General features: G+C 42.9%; 1 protein-coding gene and 1 pseudogene across 2 annotated transcripts in view; one reads left to right on the top strand and one right to left on the bottom strand.

Annotated features, from left to right (window-relative positions):
• Positions 1-576: 576 nt before the first annotated feature.
• CHD7 (chromodomain helicase DNA binding protein 7) overlaps positions 577-22,274 on the top strand; it is a 199,361-nt gene continuing 177,663 nt past the window's right edge. For both annotated transcript variants that reach the window (XM_090283655.1, XM_090283654.1), the window contains exon 1: positions 577-833. The gene's annotated coding sequence lies outside the window, so the exon portion shown is untranslated. The remainder of the gene's footprint in view (positions 834-22,274) is intronic.
• LOC150004365 (large ribosomal subunit protein eL6 pseudogene) lies at positions 8,471-9,562 on the bottom strand (annotated as a pseudogene).

Genomic DNA, 22,274 nt, shown 5'->3' with positions numbered 1-22,274 from the left:
CCGTCCGCGTAGCCTTGGAAACCCCTCAATGTGGCCGGAGGACTGCTGCTGGCTCCGAGCCGCCGCTTCCTGCCCCGGGGCGGCGCACCCTGACTCAGGGAAGGTGCCGCACGGGGAAACGTGGCACCCTCTCCAGCCCGCGCCCGGGGCGCTGGCGAGCGGCAGCCGAGCGCTTGGAGGAGCCCTGCCAGCCAGGCTGCGCGGTGGCCGCGCACCGGCCGGCGGGAAGAACCGCCCGCAGAGCCGGCGCCCGCCCGCGGACGGGAAGTGGCGCCCGGCCCGCCCTCCGCCGCCAGCGGCCCCGCAGCCCCGCACCGCCCCTTTTCTCTCGGCCTCTCCCTCGGCCTCCGCCACCCCGGCCGAATTCTTGCATAAATTATGCCAGGCGCGCCTGACGTCAGGTGGCGGCGCGCGGGCGCGGGCGCGGCACGGAGGGAGCCGGCAGCGGGCGCGCGCGGCGTGCCGGGTGCGCGCAGGCGCTGGCGTGCTGGGGCCGCGGTGGCGGCGGCGGCGGCGGCGGTGGCGGCGGCAGCGGCGGTGGAGGCGGCGGCGGCGGCGCGGGGGTTGTGCCGTGGTAGTGCGGACGCGCTCGTGCTCGGGAACTATCGGATTAAACTTGAATCGAGTGAAATTACACAAAGGAGCGCCGCTGAGGAGGCGGCCCGGGGACCCGGAGACCCTGAAACTCGCCAGAGCCCCGTTCGCTCCCGGCCAACTCCGCGCCCGTGGATTTAGACCCCCGGTCGCGGCCGCCCAGCCAACTCGGGAGCCCGTTCCGCGTTTTGTTTCCCCCCTCGGCACAGGGCAGCGGAGGAGCCCGACCGACCTACCCGGTGAGCGCGAGAGTTCTCCGGGCGCCTGCGGGAGGGGCGGCGGAGGCAGGAAATCGCTCCGGGCCGGGGCTGGGGCCGCGCGAGGAGTTGGGAACGAGGAGTTGGGCGTGTGCGGGGCGAGGGGCGAGGGGTGAGGGCGGGGGGAGGCCAGGGCCGGCGCAGGAGCGCAGCATCGCCCGTGCTGTGTCGCTGGAGTCGCCGTCTGCGGGGCTCGAACCCGCGCCCCGAGCGCCGCCCGGCGCCCCAACTTTTGCCTGCGTCCGCGGGGCCGGCGTTGGCGGGGGCGCGCGGTCCGGCCGAGGGTCACTTCCTCGCATGTAAATGGCTTTTTGTTGTGCTGCCGGCGTGTGGGGGGGGGGTTACGGGGGACAGGAGGGAGCGTGTCTGCGCGCGGGGGAGCGCGAGCGCGTTTCCTCCCGCCGGCGCCGAGCACGAGTTGCCGGCTCCATTCGAAAGAAAAAGGAAGGAGAAAAAGTTGGGCTCCAACTCAAGTGCGAGTGGGCTATGGGCGCGCGGGCGCGGGGCGGCTGAGCGGCGGCGGCGGCTCGGGGACGGCGGCGACCCCCGCCCCCCGCTGCGGACCAACCACGCCGTGCTCACCGGGAGCGGTGGCCGCACCGGCGCGAACAAAGTGCGTCCCTCCTGGCGCGGCGGCGCCGGCCCGCGTGGGGACGGCCACCGGGCGAGGTGGGTCGGCGGCGGGGAAAGTGCGCTGGGCGCCGCGTGGGGAGGGGGTGGCATGAACACGCGGCGCTGGGTCGTCCCGAGCCCAGTCCTTGCCAGCCGTGGGCGCACAGTTGCGAACCCGTGGCTGGGGTCTCCCGGGGCTCCCCCGCGGCTCCTAAGTACGCGAGGAGGAGAAGAAAGGGAGCGAGGCTGGGGCGAGCGCGGGGAGGCGCGGCGAGGAGAGGACCCCACCTTGCCGAGCTGGCCGGGCCAACGGCGGCGGTGGCTGCATAATAGCGACTCTAACCCCTGAAAGGCAACTCGGCTCCTCCACCCCCGAACCTGCCCAGGGAGGGGTCACCAGGTAGCCCCCTAGTTGGCCTGGGTGCGCTCTGCCCCCATAGAGATCCGCGGTTCAGAGCGTGAACGGCAGAGGTGGCTGGAGGCCAAGCGGTCAGCGGGGAGAGGAAGGAGGGCGACGGGGGACGCGTTGTTTGTTTGGTTCACACCGGGGACTGAGCTCGCCGGGGGCGCAGGGGCGCGGGCACCCCGTGGGCTGCGGTGCGGGGCTCTGCGTCCGCTCGGGGCCAGCGAGGCCCGGGGGTCTGGGGGAAGGGCGGCGGACCCCGGGCGTGAAGGGGGGGTCGGGAGGCTCCGGGGAAGGAGCCGCCGGCCCCGAGCAGCCATCATTACCGAGCCGCCTTTCTCCGAATGGCTCTGCCTCGAGGAACCCAGCGCTGTGGGAGCGCACCCCAAACTCCCGGACGGCCGCCCGCTTTGTGAGCGCCCCGTAGAGCGGGCGGTGCTGGGAGTGCTCCTGCTATGGGTCGGACGGTTTTCCCGGAGGTCACTTTTAGAGATTGTTCACGCCTCGATTTTAAACTAGTTTTTCCCCCTCTTCTGAACAGACAATGGACAAAAGAAAAGTAGCAACCCACATGGAGAGTTTCCTTTTGAATTGCTAGAATTAGATACACTATCCAGCTCTCCACTTGTTAAGTATACTTTTTAGTTTCCCATTGTATATTATCTAACAATCGGTTTAAATAACTTACCTTGAAATATGTTCATCTATGGGCTTGATTTCTGGGATGTATGAAATATTTTAATTTATTTTTAAAGGATTATGTGAGGGCCCCGAGTTTTGTTTTTTAAACATTAATTTACCGTCTTTGGAGTGGGTGATATCTTTCAAAGAGGTTGAATGCGTTTTCTCCCAATCCTCTCCCAATAATGGGTGGGGGAGTGCTCACCATATGTAATAATCAAACAGGGGGGGAGGGAACTTGGTTTCTTCACAGATCTATTCTAACGATGGCAAAAAATTTTTAGTGACTGATCTTAGCAGCATGGGAACCTGATTTATCCCCGGTTACAATTCCATTTAGATTGTAGTAATGTGTAAGCACTGGGTCCTTCTTATTTCAGAAATAACTTGAGCAGTGATTTTATGAAGTTGAATCCTTCTCCCAGCCCCCCAGAGTACATCTGTCGCACAGTGTTTTTGTCTTGCTGTTGCACAACAGAAGCCCTACAGTCTTTACCCTAAAATGGCAGCTTTCATTTGACTGGGGCCCATTCATTGACAATGATAATAAAGAGGCTGAAAGCTAGATGCTTGGGGCACGTGGTTTGCCTTTCTAGGTGATAATAAGTAGGAGACATTTTATGTCTTCCAGATTTGCTCAGGAAAAGTTTATTTTCCCTGAGAAAAATCTGTACTGTAGAAAAAAGTTACTAAGTAAACAATTTGGAAATGAGAAGGGGCTTGCAGCAAGTTTTAGGAACTAAATTTTCTTATTTTGCCAAATAGTTGAAATATGGCATTCCCTACTTTTTTGTAACCTGATAAAGGAATGTAATGAATCTTTAGGAGGCTTTAACAGGTGAATGTCCTCACCATGCTACTCGAGAATTGTTTTCCAGCACTATGGACTGTATCATTTATATTCTTTTGATATTTTCTATTTTTTCTCCCTGTGTGCAAGCCAGTAAATTGAAGCTTGATTAATTCTGTTCTAGTTTCGCGATTGAAATGAGTTTCTTGATAAGAAATTAATAATAATGATAATAGACTGGTATGTCAATTCCAAACTCTAGTTATATTGGTTTAATCAATGGACTTATTTTAAAATTAATTTAAAAAATTACTTCCTTTTGTGTGTCAACATGAAAGTCAAGGTAGAGGAATGATATAAATTGTTTATAGGTATTGGTGATGGTTGAAAACTCAAACGTTATTTTCTTCTGAGAGAAATGACACTTTTTTTTCAAGGTGAAAATATAGAAGTCAAGTTTAAAATAAAGCCTCTAGTAACTTAGTTCATGGATTCATCTGTATTTGATACAGTTTTTAATTAGTTCGAGTTATAGGACCAATTCTAAAACTTTTTTCAGGAGTGTTACTTTTATTGAGTTAAGATGAATATATGAGGAATACTTTTAAATACTGTGTAAAAGGAATGTTACAACTTTTCTTCATACAAACGGGATGCAGTCAGTGTATAATATAGAGTAGTTTTTAAGCAATTAGGTAAAAAGAAAAATATTTCCCTCAAAGAGAATACAGTCTGAATGCACTTATGTATGTGCTGTGTAACCCATAAGAATCGTCTACCTGCCAAGTTTAGAGTTATTTCAAACCTAGGCTTAACAGTATTTTATTCCCTATGCTTAAGAAAGGTTGCCTGCCTCGTAGTCATATTCCTATAGTTACTTTTGATTCAGCAATCATTGACAAGCTCTCAATGTGTAAACGACAGATGAAGAGGCAGTGCTTTCCCTCAGAGTGTTTAGCATCTAGTAGGAGAGAGAGTTCTATAGGTAATTAAATACATTTCACTTTTAAGATGAATGTTGAAGGTAGTAGTTATCTTTTTTTTTAAATTATCCGTATCCATATATGGCCTTTGGGTTTGATAGCAGACACTGTGGCCATCTTATAAACATCTATAAATAAGGCATTGCAAGAATAAAAATGCTTAATCAGGGCTGAGCAAAATGTGTGACTCCGAAAAAAAAGAAAAAAGAAGTCCTTAAAACTAGCTTTGTACTAACTTGTTTTACTTCAGTATTCAAATGCTTTCTAGATGTAAACAGACAAGCACTAAAATAGATATGGGTCACGTAACTAAATTTACTAAAAAAGATGGAGGAGCATTTTGGGTGATGTCAAGATGATATCAGGCACATATTGGCGCTGTGTGACTCTTAATTGTTGTTTTCATTCACATGGACACATTTGTGTATCTTTTTTACAAGCTATTCTTTAGTTATGCCATTAGAAATTCAGAATTTAGTATTGTATCTTACCAGGTTTCTAAAGCCATTGTACCTTTATTCACTTGAGAGATAAAAATTTTTCTTTCTTCCTTTTCTTTTTTTTGCTATAAAACTTTATTATTTTGTCTTAGTTCTTAAAAAGCTGACATTCAAAGATGATGGATAATGTTAAAATATAAAATAAATTGGGAGTAAATGATCACTTAATTTTTCTACAAAAATATGATGATGTAGTGATTTATTTTAATTTGGATGTTACTCAGGTCAGGTTGCAATTATGGCAGAAGTCCATAGCTGATTATGGTGGTTATTAAGAGCTGGAAAGGTAATTAAAAACACTACTTACTACTGCTCTTTTATTTTACTTGTATCAATATATTAAACATCTTAAATGAAATTATACTTGGATGATAAAAATTACCAATAGGAATAGCACATCATAATGATATTGTCAAATAGAAATATATCTTACAGTCATTAATGAATCTTTGGATATTTAGAGCATGAGGACCTTAGAGAGCTAGTCAAACTTTCTCATTTTACAGAGTAAGAAACTAAAGCCCAGAGAGATTAATTAAATGAATTGCCTCTGGCTGGTCACCCAGTTATTACAGAGCCTGCTTGATCACAGCTGCCTTCCCGGTGCCTAGCTCGGAGCCGGTGCAGAGCAGTTGCTGGATTGTCTTTCTAGGATGACTGAGTTGGCTCTGGAAGTCTAGCTCTCTCCCTCGTATGTTCTGACTCTTAGTACCTTTTGGGTTAAGAATCCTGCAGCATCTGCTAACAAAGGTCTTAAAGTTATTCTTAAGCCAACATTAATTTATTTGCCTCTTCTGTGTAATGGTTTGGAGAGTTTTTTTTCTTTCTTTCTTTATTTCTCTTGGTTGTGGAGGGGTGGTGGCTATGATTATCCATCTAGAAAAATGCAGAGATAATTATTCCAGGGTTTGATTACTGTTTTCATTTTACAAGCATGTATTCATTACCATAACTAGATTCCCGTACCTTTTTTGTTTGTTTGTTTTTGATTCTTGTACTTTTAAACTAATGTTAGTTGACTGCAAACATGAGAGTGTTCTCAGTGAAGTATGTTTTGGAGGGTTATGTTTTGTTTTTACTTTGAAAGTTAAAGACTTCTTTTACAAAGTAAAAATAATGTAGAATTGTAATAAAGAAGCAGAAGTAGTAAAAAGCTGATTGGTCCTTGGGCTTGTTTGCATAGGCCAGTGTGGAATCAGGGAAGCTTGCTTTATTGGCCATTTAACACTCACACTACTGCTATAGGTGTCAGGCTTGGCTGTAGTAGTAACTGACTCTGGACTGTGATCAGTTTTCCTGTTTCATCTTTTTTCTTGGTCATCGATTCAAGTATTTATTGGGTACCTGCTACCTGAAGGTATGGGTATGTATGCGTTAGGAATATAGTGGTGCCATGAGAAGACATGCAGCCCTCCTGCCCCCAAATAAATAAAGCTACTGCAGTGTCATTGGTAGTGGGTACCGTGTGGGTTATTACTCTTAGGAAATGGCATTTGCAGTGCCATCCAAATGATGATAGAAGGGGGCAACACTAGGCAATCTGGAGGGATGCATTGTGTTTGAGGTCAACAGAGAGCAACTAAATGAGACTCAAGAGGGAGGTAAAGACCAGCTTGGGAAAGGGTTACAAGATATGGAATTTGGGATTTTTAAAAAAGCAGCAGAATCACCAATGAGTGTTAAACAGTGCTGGACATAAGCAGACTTTGAAGACTGAATTGGTGGGTAGGGCAGGGGAGGGAGAACAGGTGGGGAACAGCATCCTGCCTGCTATTGTGGTCTGTGGCATGGGGAAATAATGGTTTGGACTAGATTGGTGACCATGGGGTTGGAGAAAAATGGACAGATTAGAGAAATATTTAGGAGGTTCAATGAATAGGACTTGAAGATAGATTTGTTCTCAGGAGAGAAAGGTGTCAGGGACTTTAGTTTTCTAGTGTATTCCCTGGTTGGTGATGCTATTCACTGAGACAGGGAGCTCCTGAGGAGGAAGTTCATGAATTCTTGAAGCAAATGACTGATGTAGTCTAGTAGCACTCCAAAACTTTCCAAAATAATTTGTTAGCTTTCCCTAAGATGTTGGTGCATGGTGAGCCCACCAAGGATTGCTGTTGGAAGTCAGTGAATGGAAGAGGGGAAGGAACCTTAGTTACTTGTCTAACATGCGACACTTCCTTTGTTACTTTCCTAATGTGTAGCACTTTTCTTTCGTTGCCTACTATGTAGCACTTCGTATGAGTTTAATTATCATAGACTGAGATTAGAATCCCATGGTAAGCAAACTTTGCTACATTTTGTTCTTCTATATCTCCACATTCTGGAAGCTGCTTTCTGTTGCTAGTTACATATTGGGACAAGGTCCATGGGCTCCCAAGAGAAAGCAGGTGGGTCCCGCTGTGATTTTAGTGGAGTGAGCGAGTTGTATTTTAGTAGCTGGTTGCAATCATACATGGGTGTGGTAGAAATAAATACATTACTTAAATCGTCGGCAGCCGTCCGTCTCGAGAGACGATGGTGTAGCTTCTTAAGAGTCTATCTGCACCGCCGAGAATGGCTGTGCAGTCCGACTCGGGAGTGACACGGTATCTGTCTCCTCCCGTGTTGAATCGACATCTTGCGATGACGCTGAAGCTACAGAGCCTGGGCAGGGTGATATGGAGGGTCTGCTGTTGCCCATGCAGCAGACCCCCCCTCTCTTCGCAGCTGAAGGGTCCAAGGGAAAGACGGAGTCAATACAGCTTGGCTTCAGGTGCGCTGCAGGAGTTGCCGGTGTTGACTACAACGTCAAACCGCCTTAGGGACTCCGGCTCCGGATTTTCTGTCGGGGTTTACTCCCTTAGCCTTTCCCCTGAAGAGGTATGCCGCAAGGCAGCGGAGGTTTTTTGGAGTCAGAGTTTTCCTTCTCTGATGTGCCCTGACTGGAAGATCGAACCAGCGACACTTAGCTCGCAGGCCGACGCTCAATCCACTGAGCTAAACCAGCCAGGGCCACATTACTTAAATAATGTGGAAAAAATAGCATCCTTGGTCAGAATCCTTACCTGATCTTAAGTGTATATAGAAACTACTTTTATATGTAAATTAGTTTAAAAGTCACTTGACTGAATTATTATGAAAAGGGGATTATATAACATGGTTGTTAGTAAATGAGAGATGCTAATGGATAAATCCAGAAAAGAAAAGCTTCTAAGCTGCTGACGTGAATATTTTGTGAAATAAATTATGGACATTTATCTTGAAACAATTTGTTGAGGGAAGTGTTTGTATTTTAGTTTTTGCCAGTTTGTATAGGTAACACTAGCATCCATTTGTTTTTGTTATGGGTCAGACTTTGATCTTGGTATGCATAAAGATATCCTTCCTGGGACTCATTGTCTGTGGTTAGGGGTCTATTTCAAAGTACTTCTATTGACATTGTTCCTCATTGGCCTTTCTGGTGGCCAGTATGAATTGGTCAAGTCCACCAAGGTACTTTCTGTCTCCTTCAGGGTAGGCAAGATTGTGTGTCTTTACAGGTTAATTTAGGGGCTTACATTCGTTGCAGGGACATGCTTCATTGGCAAGTTAGCCTCCCTTCCTCCCTTCTTTTCTTCTACTTTCCTTCCTTTTTAAAAACAGATCAGGTATTTAATTAGGTTTTTCATAAGAAATTAGACCACCAGTTTGTGAGGATAGAGCCCATTTGTGAGAGCAATCAGAGCAGAGGTAGCCCTGCAGCTAAGGGACAGCTTTGGTTGTTGGCAGCATTTGCAAGTCTAGGGCTTTCTGATCAACCTTGTGCTGCTCTGTAATCTCGTATTTCTCCTTCTCCGTGTTGAAGATCTCACCCTCCTGGTGTCTGGGCTTGTGCAGCTGCTGCTGCTGCTGCTTGAAGTAAGCATCCGCGAGATGTTTGGGGATTTTCACACCACTGATATCAATTTTGGTGGAGGTGGCGATGACAAATTTTTGGTGTGTTCTGTGCAGAGGAACTTGATGAAGGGACAGAAGTCCACTCACAAGTAGAAGGACTCTGCTCAGCTGCTTCAAGAAAACCACCCTCCTGCCTCTGTGACTCCCAGTGAGGATGATCAGAATGGTCCCCAGCGTGATGCTGGCCTGCAGTTTTCTCGCGTGCCAACGGAAGGGCTTCTTGTCATTGCTCAACAGCTTTTGAGGCACGTCTTCAGTGGGATAATAGCTAGTCAATTTGTGCAGTTTAATCATTGGTACCACCATTCTTGTGGCCACTAGCTGGTTTTGTGACAGTAGCAAGAACTTTCTCCTTTTTCTTTTTTTAAAGAACTATTTCATTTTTTATTCTCACCAGAGGACATGCTTATTGATTTTAGAGAGAGGGGAAGGGAAGGGAGAGAGAGAAAGAGAAAGAGAGAGAAACTTCAGTGCGAGAGAAACATCAATTGGTTGCCTTTCACATGCACCCCAACCTGGACCAAACCCACGATCCAGGCATGTGCCCTGACTGGGGCTGGAACCCGCCACCTTTCGGTTCATGGGATGATATTCCAGACAGCTGATCCACACTTGCCAGCGTGCTCCTTTTTCTTTTCAGTCCTGGATTAGCTGCTGAACACTTCCTCTTGTATGTGGCCTTTCGGGAATGCACAGCTGACCAGGAATATCTATCTGCCAGTTCCTCTGACTCGGACAGGGTTTCGGCTGCTGTGGGGCTTCCCCTTCTTGGCCTTGGCTACAGGTTTCTTCTCCTTAGTATCCAGCTTCTCAGTTTTTTCACCCACCATCTTGCATGATGGGAAAGAGGCAGGTTTTACCTTTACCTTAAGTGGTGTTGAGGGTTATATTGGATAAATTTAGGGTTAGTAATATTCCCATATGGTCAAATAGAAGAAAAGCTTTGTGTGCTGGCTTAGCTTCAGATGAACTTGTGCCAACTATTTTGTGGCAGTTTACTTCTAATATTATTTTTTCAACTTGCTAGTTTAAAGTTTTTCAAAAATCTTTAAAAATACATCCTCCTGTTTGGTCCCATCAGCATTGTATTATGGTTTAAGAAATCATTGCCTTCTCAAAGGTGTAAATACTAAGTGGAAAGCTATATGCAGGTTCCTGTGATGTGGGTTTTAGTGGAAGAATAAAGAGGATGTTTATTTGGGGCTCTTTCTCCCCCACCCCCATCTCACCCCCACCCCCACCCTTCAGCAGTGGCCCAGAGGCAGCAGATTGGTTTTCTACCATGTGTTTCATCAATGTGAGGGCTTGCAAAGAGCCACTGTCACTGAGCCTTTGTGTAGGGAATGGCAGGGAATTCGACACATGTGTTAGTTTTGACAAGTCACTTACTCTCCCTGGTATCCTCCACTTAAAAGTCAGAGGTTTCCACACCATCTTTTATTTGCATTATGTCTGGTGAAGGGTGCATATCAATAGTACCTCAGTTAAGTCATTTTCCCCCTAGTTCTGTGGCAAGTTGGGGACTACTTGAACTCAAAGAAGCTGTTCTCTTTTTATCCTTCTGAAAGAAACATACCATTTTAAAATCTGTTCTGTTGACATTTAAAAAATAATTATCAAGCCCTGTCCAGGAGGCTCAGTTGGATGAGCATCATCCTATACCAAAAGGTTGCGGGTTCGATTCCCGGTCAGGGCACATATCTGGTTGCAGGCTTGATTACCAGTCAGGGCACTGCAAGAGGCAACTGGTCGATGTTTTTCTCTCTCCTTCCTCCCAACTCCCGCTCTCTCTTTAAAATCAATAAGCTTGTCCTTGTGTGAGGATTAAAAAACATAATTATCAAATATACATATTATTTTAACACACCTAAAAGTTATCATCTTTAACATGATACTAAGTAGACAAACAGTGAGAACTTCCTTTTAGTTTCCAAAGCAGCGCTTGCCATTGCAGTAAGTGAATAATAAAATCAATTTGAACACAGGCGTATGATAAAAAATATGCCTTAGTTGATGAGGACACTCTAACCAATTGAGCTACACAGCCAGGGCTCTCAAGGTGAACTTTAAGAAATTTATTTTGCAGTATTTTATATTCTGGTATACATGACCTTGTTTGTGCTTGAAATTTTACTTTGGCTCATTGTAGGTGTATTGATTTTCTCATAAAAATCATGCAGACTCATCTTGAGAATTTAAAAATCTTGATTAAAGAGTATTTATTTTCTCTATTAGATGTGTGTTGGAGCATTCAACTAAAATTGTGCAGAAATAGCACAACATTAAAAATAACTAATAAAAAAATAAAAATAACAGTAATAACCCTACATTAGTAATAGTTACATTGAACATTTCCAGTGAGGTAGGCATTATACTGAGTGTTTTCATGGATTGTTTCAGTTACTCATCAGAACAACTCTAGGAAATAGGTAGAATCGTTAATCCTATTTTACAGATGAGGATACTTGAGCTGAGAGGTTGTATTGCCCAGGGACAACTAGAGCAAGAAGTAGAGGAGGAATTTGAATCCAGATTAGTCATTTTCCAGAATATGTATGTGTAACCATTATGCCTCCTTGCTGTCTAGACCAGCGTTGAGGCTTGGATCATTGCTGTCTTTAATAGGCAACACCTTGTATTCCTATATCATACCCTATTGCTGTGTCCTGCCAGCCCACGTTATTTCTGTCCATATTTCCTCTGGTTGTGCCCACTATTTGTGGAGCCATATGTCTTGGGATGTTTGGCGCCTATGATGACCAAGTTCCATCCCTATCACCTTTAATTTCCTCCTTCTCCCATGGAGATGAGAATAGTTGTTCTTGTGGAGGCTTTTATCTTTTCCTGTGGTGGCTGAGAACTTGATTTGTGACATCAGACAGATTAGCTGGTGAATCATAAAAATGAAAATAATAGTATTATCAACTACTCAGAGTGATGATGGAGGGTTAAAGGAGGAATTCTATCTAAATTATTTAGTGTAGCATCGGTGTATTTACTGAGTAGTTACTAGCTTACTCTTAATCATTGCACTTATGAAACTGTATATTTCGATTTTGTTTTTAATTTTAAACGCCCCCTCCCGCCCCCCCGCAATCTTAGATTATGACTAGAAAGGAATGAGTGGCCCTCAGTCGTGATTGGCCACATGATTTTCACTTTTTTTCAGGAGTAGACATTAAGGACTATATGTACATGTCTGTTCAGGTGTGTAACTAGGTGTTATTTACCTAATCCTCTCAGTTACGCAGAGGTGATTCAGATATCCCAGGTACTAACAATGACAGATTTGTGGGAACAGCTCTTTTCTAGCTATGAAGATGCTCATTTACTAACTGGATTACAACTGTCTTGCTAGTGAGTTAGTCATTCCTTCTTTTCTCCAAATCTGCATTTTTCAAAAAATGGGAGATGCTATCCTAGACCATCAATGGTGGAGCATCTTTACTCAGTTCTGAAGTATTAGAACTTTCCAGTAGAGACCAGAGTGGTACAGGGTATTCTCAGAGAACATGCGATTTAATCTGTTCCCTCCAAATTTTGTTTATTGTTTAAGAAAGAGAAAAGGGGATCTAAAATGAGAATAGCTTTGGGGTCTGGGTCTTGGATATGAGTTGCAGCTAGAAAGTGAGAAAACTCCTTTTCCTGGAAGGGTAAGACTCTAGGGTAGCTTCCTTGGATTTCTACTGCTATTTAGATTGGCATGAAAATTGAAGAGATGGAATGTAGACAACTTTTATTTTATTTTATACTGTTTTATTTTCACTTACCCATGACTCTAAGGGAAAAAATAAAATGAGGGCAAAGTTTAAACAGTTGATAAATATGGATATATGGGAGTTCTTGTACTATTCTTCCATATTTGCAAATTTGAAAAATTGTATCAAAATCAAAATAATAATGACTCTTGGACTTGGTCTCAATAGCTAACACTTATGGAGCATAGACTATTTACGTAACTGTTTTCACTACATACCAAAGTATGATTAATCAAAACGCTGAGGTAGGAACAATAACTGCCATTTTATAGGTGAGAAAATGGAGTTTTAGAGATTGTTTAATAAATTCGCCCCAGATCACAGCTATTAATGGTGGAGTTGGGACTCAAATCAGGATAGGTTATAGTATTAACCTTTCTGCAGAAATTGCTTTGGGTTATCTCACCAAAATGACTTAGACCGTAGAAGGGTGGGAAGAGCATTTGTCAAAAACTTACACATCTGTGCTTTTGAGGGCTGATTCCAGGAGAGAAATTGAGAGTCTCAAAGGTGTCTCCTAATGGATTATACCCAGACACTTCTTCCCAGGTGTCATATTTTATCAATCTCAAAACACTTTTCAACCTAAGACATTTGCTCGTTGCAAGGGTTACTAATGTTCCAGCTCCGTTTTTGTTTATCAGTCCATCTAAGATGTAGCCAACACCAAAGTGTTCAGCTTGCTTCAGAATTGGTTTTCCTTAAAGTTTCTTTCCAGTGTTTATATAAGATGTATTAATTTACTTAGCATCTACTTCTCACTACATAGAGCTAGAAAAGACCCAGGATGCTACACTCTTGTTCTTCATAGATATATTAACTTGGGTAAATATGCAGCCTCCATGAAGCACTTGCAGACTGCTAACACACAAGAAAACAGTCTGCCTTCTACAGCCATATTGCATGGTTTAAATATGTGTACAACTCAAGGTATAAATCTGTAGTCATCTATCTTTGTTATAAAAAGATAAAATCCAAGATCTGAATACTTTGCCTCATAGAAATATTCTGTGGTGATATATTTCTAGATTTTGTACAGGTTTATATATTTTTTTCTTCACAGTGGAACAAACTGTCAACTAGTACAGTGAGCCTCTGGTTATAACTTATGTTTTGCTATTTTTGGTGCACTTAAAATTTTAATTTTTGTCTTATGTGTAAAATTTCAGAGCCAAATTTATCACCAGAATGAGCATTTTAAGTTTTCTGTTTTCCTTCTCAATAAAAGTAAAAATCTGGGCTGGTGTTTGAAACAAGCTTCCAGTTTATAAGAAGTGTTGTGGCTAGTGTTGCTGCTGAGAGCCACTCCCATTTAGTTGCTAGCGGTCAGCAGTATGAGGAAAACTCAATCTTCTGTTGAATAAGGACGCAGTACAAAGACATAGGTTATTGCCCTGCATAGCTGAGCTCACAGGTGGTGACGCTGCTGTCACTGAAGTGCTGGCTGGCAGGCAGTGGAAAATGCATGTTGTTGTGTTTCATTGTCTTGGTGTGATGAACGAAAGGCAATGTCCTGTCTGAGGATCAGCACAGAAACCCAGGCTTTGGCTCACAGAATGGTTTACGTTAAGGCTCAACTGTCAGTCTCTATGCTTAGGCTTTCAGAGCTTAGGGAGTTGCCCATATCATTGGCATTATCCTTTGTGGGTCATCATCATCACCATCACTTGGCAAACCTGAAAATGACTCTTTACTACCCTACTTCCTCTAAAAAAGACTGTGTGGGCTCGCTATCGAATCTACTGTGTGCTCTGATTTGTTTCACCTACACTAGGCTCTTTGATTCAAAGCATTACAGTATTAATTCATATCCTCTTGAAATTTCCTTGTGTAGCTTTTACTCTTCCAATATTTGGTTTTGTGAAAGGAACTCCAGCTTCTCCTTTTTCCACTGTTCGGAGACATTTGCATAGAAAATGCTTGTCCATCATTCCCAGGACAGAGCTAACAAAATAGTTGCTACTTGTCATTGCTTGGGGAGGAGGGAACAGGCAGCCAGGAGCCTGGCCTTCTGCCTCAATCCTGCAGCTTTTCAACAATGTACTTACTCCCTTCCAACCTCTCCCACTTCGCCAGGACTTAGAAGGTACAAGGTTGTTTTGCAGATAGAGTGCATCCATTGGTGTGTAAGGAAGAGTAGGATTCTGAGCTGGACTGAGGTAGCTTTTCATCTTTTTTCTTCCAGGGATCTGAGAGATGATTTTGAGTATCTTACATTATTATTTAAAAAGTTCACCTGGTAATATGAGAATGACTAATAAAATAGGTATTTATCGGGCCTTCGAATCAACGCAGCCATCTGGGGTACTTGTTAAAAATACAGATTCCTCAACCCCACACCAGTTTTACTGAATTAGAATCTCTGCGGGCTATCTAGAATCTGCATTTTTATCTAGGCGTTTCTGTTGTCCTCTGAAGTTTAAAAAGCTACATGTTTAAACCAATATGTTAAGTTACAAAATGAACATACTGTGGAAATATAAAACAGTTTAGAAAAATGGAAACTCAAATAGTCTTAGAATATTTTTTTGGAATTTTGCAAGTAATATTCTGTTACATATGAGCGAATGCAGTGCAGCTGCAATTTGGCATGCCGATTAATGTGGACGGTATGCAGATGGGCAGGTGAGCAATGGCGGGAAAGCATAGTCTGCTTTAAAGGTGATGTTAAAAAAAGATGGAGTATATAGCATGTTTTGTATTTATTTGTAAACTTTTTTCTATTACCACCACAGAATAATTAAAAACTTGTTTTGTGTGTAATTATAGTTTATGTGGTACAAAAAGAAAATTGATTTAATACGCAGCAGTAACAATTTTGGGGCAACCCATTTCAAGCCAGTATTATTTCCAGGGCATGCAATACATTTAAAATGAGAACCATCTTAAAGGTACTTTGGTGAGTGGGTCTTTGCCATTCTTGAGGATGTGGTAGCATAATCCTATGTAAGAGACAGGATGTCAGGTGGCAGGTAAAGGAAGTACCTACATGGAGCTCTTTTCTTAGCTCTCCTTCTCACTCTCTTTCTCATTTCTTCCTCAGTAACCACCCCATCCTCTTTTGACACTCAGCTCCCAGACCTTGGCACGGAGGCCCTGTGAGGGTCCTGGGCTTTCCCTCCCATGCACTCTCAGTTTTCTACTCAATACAGCCTGTACTCAGGGTTTCATCTTGGCCTTGTTAGGGACTAGCTCAGGTGCACAGCTTCAGCTTCTATTATCATGTGATTAATTCCCAAATCTGTATTTTTATTTCCAGCATCTCCCTCAAACTTCTGTTCTCAGCTTGTCTAAAATCTGAAGTCTCCCTGACACCTCCTCCTTCCTGTGAAAGCATAACAAAGGCCCAAAAAGCCAGCACAGCTCTTTTCTTGAACCTCACAGTTCCACATCTTAAGCCTGCACTGATGTCCTCTGCCCCATTCCTGCATCCTGGCACTTCCTGCTCTGCAGGTTCCTTCTTCAGTGGGCCCAGTGTCCTTGTGTCCTGGCGTCCTTGTTCCTTCTGCTACAATGCACCCTCCCTGACACCCACTTGGCTATTAGAGCACAGTTTCAGGCCTGCTAGCCCACTGCTGTCATTGTTACTTGCAGTGGGGGAGAGCAGGGCAGTGCCCAGTGTGTGGGGGTTCCCCCTCCCTCCCTTCCTCCCTGCAGTTGGTGCCTAGCCACTATGACTGAGGGTTTGCCTGAGCTCCTGCCCCTCAGCCCTCCACTGGAGCATGATGGCTGCCTGCAGCGAGGGGCCTGCCTTCAGCCCTACTCCATGGCAGAGGCCTCTGAGTGTGGCCGGGCAGGATGTCTCAGGTGGTGTGAGGTTGCCCTGCACCTGAGGCCTGGCCCCTCCATGCCTCCTCAGTGGCAAGTGCCATCCCCTGCTTGGTTGTCTGCCAGCTCTTTCAGAACATGGGGGAAGAAAAGGAGGTGAGAGTCTGGCCTTCTAGGGCAAACCCTATCACCATGCTCCTGGCATCTGAATGGAGTATTTTCCCATGGTCGCGTTGTTTTGATCAGGTACTCCAGGTGCACTGTGCGTTAATCCAGTGCTTTTGTAGGTTAACATGCAATAATGTTCATATTATAATATTGTGCTGGAGAGAAAACTTAAACTAGGGACTAAAATCCTTTTGGGAGGGAATCTCTTGCTGAAGTGAGCATTTCCAAAGGTCCTGTACTGGAGTGGATAGTGGTAGCACTGAGAAACCATTTGGTGACACTGGAGTTGGGGCAGACACCTGCCTTACAAGCTTGGAACTGAGAGCAGGCTTCTAGAAATGGGGTTTGGGAAAACGACCTATCCAGATTCATGTGAGAGTGAGCTTTTATGCAGGGCCATACCCAAGTCAGTTCTAGGAGGTACTTTAATGAATAAAAAGACACAGCTAGTAATAATGGGGAAAAAATTAAACCGTTTCAGATTTACATTTCTGAAGAGTAAATGGTAATTTTTGTGTGAAGCTCATAATAAAAGTTATTAACTTTTTTCAAAGATGGATAAGAATTATGAGTGTGCAGATCTTTAGAATATTCTTGCTCACTTTTAGGTGTGACTTTAGTGTTTGTGAAAGGGTGCTTATGTGAAGTTAACGATTGTGCTGAGGTTCCATGGGATATACTAAGAACATTAACACGCATGTTAGGAATTGGGTCAGGATAGCGCAGTGTGTAATTAAGTGCTAAAGGTGTGATTCTGTCAGTGTAGTGGAGACAGGGTGCCGTCAGTACAGGGCTTGGCAGTAGAGAAAGAAATTAGCACTCTCTTTTAATAGGTTGGAGGAACTGAGAAATTACATGAACAATATCACAGAGATACTGTGAGCCAAGGGTCATGGCAGGAAACAGCCAGCCAGCCCAGAGCAACCTGCAGGGGTCAGGGCAGGGACCTTCGCCCCAAGTGTTTTCCTAGGGAGAGAGGGAGGGAGCTGGGGCAGAGGGACCTACACCCGCCCCTCCCCCTCTCAGCCTTCTGGGGCAGCTGGGCGGTGCTTGGGCTCAGGGAGGATCCCAGTTGGCCAGGAGGAGAGGACAGGGTGAGGGTAGGCTATGGCGAAATTAGAAGTTTAGACAGAGCGAGATCCTGACTCTAGTTACGTGATGGAAATGGAGTTGAAAGGTTAGTTTGGCAACATGTGATGGATTGCAGTTGAAGAGGGACTAGAGGCAAAATGTCAGAGGCTGTTGAAATAGGCCAACCAGCAGGCAGAGAAGCTGTGACTACAGCAGGGAGAACTGAAGAGGAGAGGAGAGACTCAGAGAGGGGGCTGAGCAGCCTGTCCTTCCAAGGGGCCCAGCAGGGAGCTGGGGATGGCTTTGAAGAGAACTTAGGTTTGATGTTTTGAATTTAGTTTGGATTAAAAAATATAACACATTTGAGTAGAGTAGGATATGTAAAAAGGTAAAAAATACATATATCACTTTAGAAAGGTTCCAGAATAAAGTTACTTCACGATGAAGTTGTGCAATTTGCAAGTCAAGAAATGGCAAAATATTAAACCTTAAAAATGAATAAATATAAGCCAGGCCCTAGCCATGTAGTTCAGTTGGTTGGAGCATTGTCTGATACACCAAGGTTGCATGTTCAATCACAAACAAGAACCAACTAAAGACTGTGTAAATAACTGGAACAACAAATTGATATTTCTCTCCTGCCCCTCAAATCAATACATAAAAATTTAAAAAAGTGGATACATTTAAAAATTTTTTAAATTAAAAATGATTTTGGAATTATTTTCACATATAATTTGGCTTTGTTTTTTGTAAATATCCTTACAACATGGACACAGAAATATGACAGAATTCTTTAGTATATTAATATCACTCAGAGTGCAAACATCACAATGGTGGTTTGATCAGGAGCATGTGAGAAGGCTGTACAAATACAGCCCCCATGGATTGCAGTTGGTCAGTTTATTCTAGTTCAACTTTCTTGTGAATGTGTGAGTTCCAACATTAGGAAGAACTGTCCATGTTTTTATACTTTAGCTGCTGTAATGTGTGGGTATGAATCTATTAAAAAGACACATCAACATACTCTGCGAGAGAATAGAGTAGAAAAACAGTTGCAGTCCAGTACAAAGGCGGTAAAGGTTATAAGTAAGCAATGTATAGAAAAAGATAATTGCCAATAAACATGAAAATTTCCAAATTATGGAGTAATGAGAAAAATGCAAATTAAAATGAGATACTTTTTCTCATCAAATTAGTGAAGATTAAAAAAAATATCTTGTTGCTATCAGAATATAATGAGAATTGTGCGCTCACTGCTGTCCAAGTTCAGTAAATACAAACATTTTGGGAAAAAATTAGGGAATATATGTATCAAGACCTTTTAAAATGGCCATTCCAGTTGTATCAGTCATCTAAGAAAAAACCTGAAATCCACTCAATTATTATGAATAAGAAATAACGGTTTTTCACAAATTAGATTTGGAAAATAAGAGTACAAAATAATATATTAACTATGGTCCCAATTTTATACAAACTAAATCATAAGCATAGGAAAGAAACTAGGAAAAATACATCAGTTTTACAAATGAATAGTTTCAGGGAATGGGAGTTTCACTTGCTTACAAGTTTTGATTCCAGAAATAAATACCTGATTTGAATCCCTGGCCAACCACTTGCTAGATGTGTGACTTATTAGCTCTATGACAATCAGCAAGTTTTTAAACCTATCTAAGATGCAGTTTCTTCAGCTGTAACTGGGGGATGGTAACAGCACTCATTTCCTAGGCTTATTTGGATTAATGCAATAGTGCCTCTAAAATACTTCACACATGACTTGTTGCACTGTTGGAACTCAATAAATGTTATTTGGATTGCAGGTGGCTTTTATTTTAATCTTTATTTTTTAATATTTTTAAAATTTTAAAATGAAAGGTACTTTTATAATCAGGAAAAACAACAGCCAGCCCAAGAAGCCACCTGGTACCTTATATGGAAGGAAGGGCTCTGACAATTTTTAGTATTTTGTGGTATAGACAGGAAAATTTGTATTAAAGTAAACGTTATATTTCTGAAAAACTCCCTACTTTTGCTTCTTAGGGTTTTTTCTTTTTTTTGTTTTCCCTTGATGCCTTTGCAGTATTTGGCTTATTTTTTTATCCCAAAGAAATCTTTTTCTGCAGTAAGTTAAATTTAAAAGACCCCCCCTTTTTTTCTGAAGTGAAAAAAAAGCAATTATGTTTTTAAAATTTTCTATAGATGAAATCTATATTAACTGGTTAATATTAACTGCACACTTAGCACTCAAATTTCAGACATATTTAGTGCTAGCTTCTGTACATCTTACCTAATTGTTTAAATATGTGAGCATGAGTTTGATATTTGGGAGGTGGAGGAGAAATCCCTTGAGATTTTTCAAGCTTGAGTTAAAAGGCTTATTGTGTCTTGGAGTCAGTTGATGTAAGCTGGTAGGAAGACTTTAGCATCTGGAACTCTTTCACCTTGGAATTGTGTCTTTCTCATAGAGAAACACATTTGGGCAGCATACAGCCTGGAGAAACTTTCAGGCTATATTTTCTTCACAGGAGGATAACAGCTTTGCACTTATAAAATAGCTTCAAAGCTTTGTTTCCTTGAAGTTACATTACCTTTCATTTACCTCAAACATTCTTTATTATATCCTCTGTGGCAAACAGAGGAGGATAGAAAAGGGAAAACAAAGACAAGTTGTTAACATTGTCCCCTAGATTAATTATGAGTAAATGGGTTGATGGTAACATAAAACTTGACAACCACAGAATACAGAATATATGCAACTACATCTTATTGTAGTTTGCCAGATATAAGATGGCACCAATTGTAAGGTAGATACTATTTCTGATATATTGATTTGTGACTAAAGTATGTCTTAGAATTAGTGAAATATAGTAATGAGGAAATAGAAACATCAGTTTGTAGTCATTTGTATTTTTTCAGTTTTGTTTCCTGAACAAAAAGGAGAGCCACCTGAATGCATCTGAAATTGGAATTTAAGCCTCTAATCTCTAGCAAAAAGATTTCACAGCCGTATGTTACTTTAATCATACCTGGTGCCACCTTTTATACACTTTGCTGCGTATGTCATGAGTACAACATAGACTCATGAATCAGGTTTTTCAGCATGATTCTGCTTGGCTACTGGACCTAATATAAGCAGACAGTGGGCGACTTTTTATAGTGTTAATCTGCCAGACTGCTGTCAACACATTGGGTACCATAAAGCAGTGTCACCAAGACTGTTCCACAAGAGTGATGCCAGAATCTATAAAACTCACAGTAAAACTAGAAATGTACTGCTAACCACTAAAAGCCTAAGTTAAAAAATAATCAAGTATTGAGTATAGATACTGAGCTTAATACTAGGGTAGTTCCTACATTGTACATGTGCAAAAGTAGCAAAATCTGGTTCTTGTTTATAAGAAGCTTAAAATCTAATTACTCAGTGATACAAAGCAAGAAAAAGGTTTCCTATAATTTTTTGTATCTGGGATAATTTGAGAGGAATTTGCATCAGATAGTGTGAGGCCAGTATGGAAAGAATGGAGGCTAGGTAGACTTCTCCAGACACAAATGTGAACCTATTATAATGATGTCAGAGATGTCAGAGATTCCTCTTTCACCAGCCACAAAAAAAAAAAAAAAAAATTCAGATAAAATGATAGTAATTTAAAGATTCCTTAAGTGTATAATTACAGATTGGAAAGATAGCATGGCATAAAGGTTAACACCAAGAGCCCTGGAGTCAACCTGGATTTAAGGCTTAGTTCTAACACTTTATTTTTGGGACCATCGGCAAGTTAATTAACCTTCGTGCCTCAGTTTCCTCATTTACAAAATTGGGTTAATAGTGCCTTCTTTAATGCCTGGCACTTATCAGTTACTCATTAAAATGAACAGTTGTTAATATTGTCATGGCTTGCTTTCTTACTAAAGGGAACATGAAAGTGAGGTGTCAAGATTTGAGAGCCTTGCTGTCTGTTGGTGTGACTGGAGGTTTCAAATAAAGATAGTAGATAACTCCTTTCTTGGCATTGTAGCTGCAACTTGTGAGCAATTAGTAACGTCTTGAAAAGAAACGATTGAAAGTGTGATTATGGCAACTACCTGTAGAATGGTTTGCTAGTGATATCTTGGTCAGGGTTTTCTGGACTTCCTATTGTGTCATGTGGTTTAGTAAGGAGTGGTTGTAGCATGGCAGTATGGATTTAGGTTATAATGAAGTCTGTTTATCACATAGGTTCCTATGTCTTAGGTGATATAACCAAATATTTTAATTTCACCAAAAAATTATATGACCGTCAAGAAGATCTGATATGATTTAACAATTGTCAAACATTGATATTTTAACTGTTTTGTTTCTAGTCACCTAGGGTGAGTCAGGACGGTGTGATGTGTCCTGTTTTATTACGTCCCCCCCCCCCCACCTCCTTTTTAAAAAGTCCTCATCCAAGGATATGCCCATTGATATTAGAGAGGGGTGAAGGGAAGGGAAGAGAGAGGGAGAGAAACACTAATCGGTTGCCTGCTATGTGCGCCCTGACTGGGCACTGAACCTGCAACCTAGGTATGTGCCCTGACTAGGAATTGAACCTGCGACCTTTTGGTTTATGGGACGATGGCTCCAACCATCTGAGCCACACTGGCGAGGACCCTCCCCCTGCCTTTATTAAAGACTAGGGTAGCCTGTTGTGCTGTAGCCAGGCCTGCATCTTGTCTTCCCCATAGCTCTGGAATATGCCCCAACTCCTCTGCTTCCTGAGAGCCTTCTCTCTACTCTTGGATGTGGTGGGGATGGGGGTGG

The sequence above is a fragment of the Furipterus horrens genome, unplaced genomic scaffold (genome assembly GCF_987537825.1).
Source record: "Furipterus horrens unplaced genomic scaffold, mFurHor1.1.pri manual_scaffold_7, whole genome shotgun sequence".
NCBI lineage: Eukaryota > Metazoa > Chordata > Mammalia > Chiroptera > Furipteridae > Furipterus > Furipterus horrens.
The sequence above is the reverse complement of the archived record's forward strand: the minus strand, read 5'-3'. Positions and strand labels throughout refer to the sequence as shown.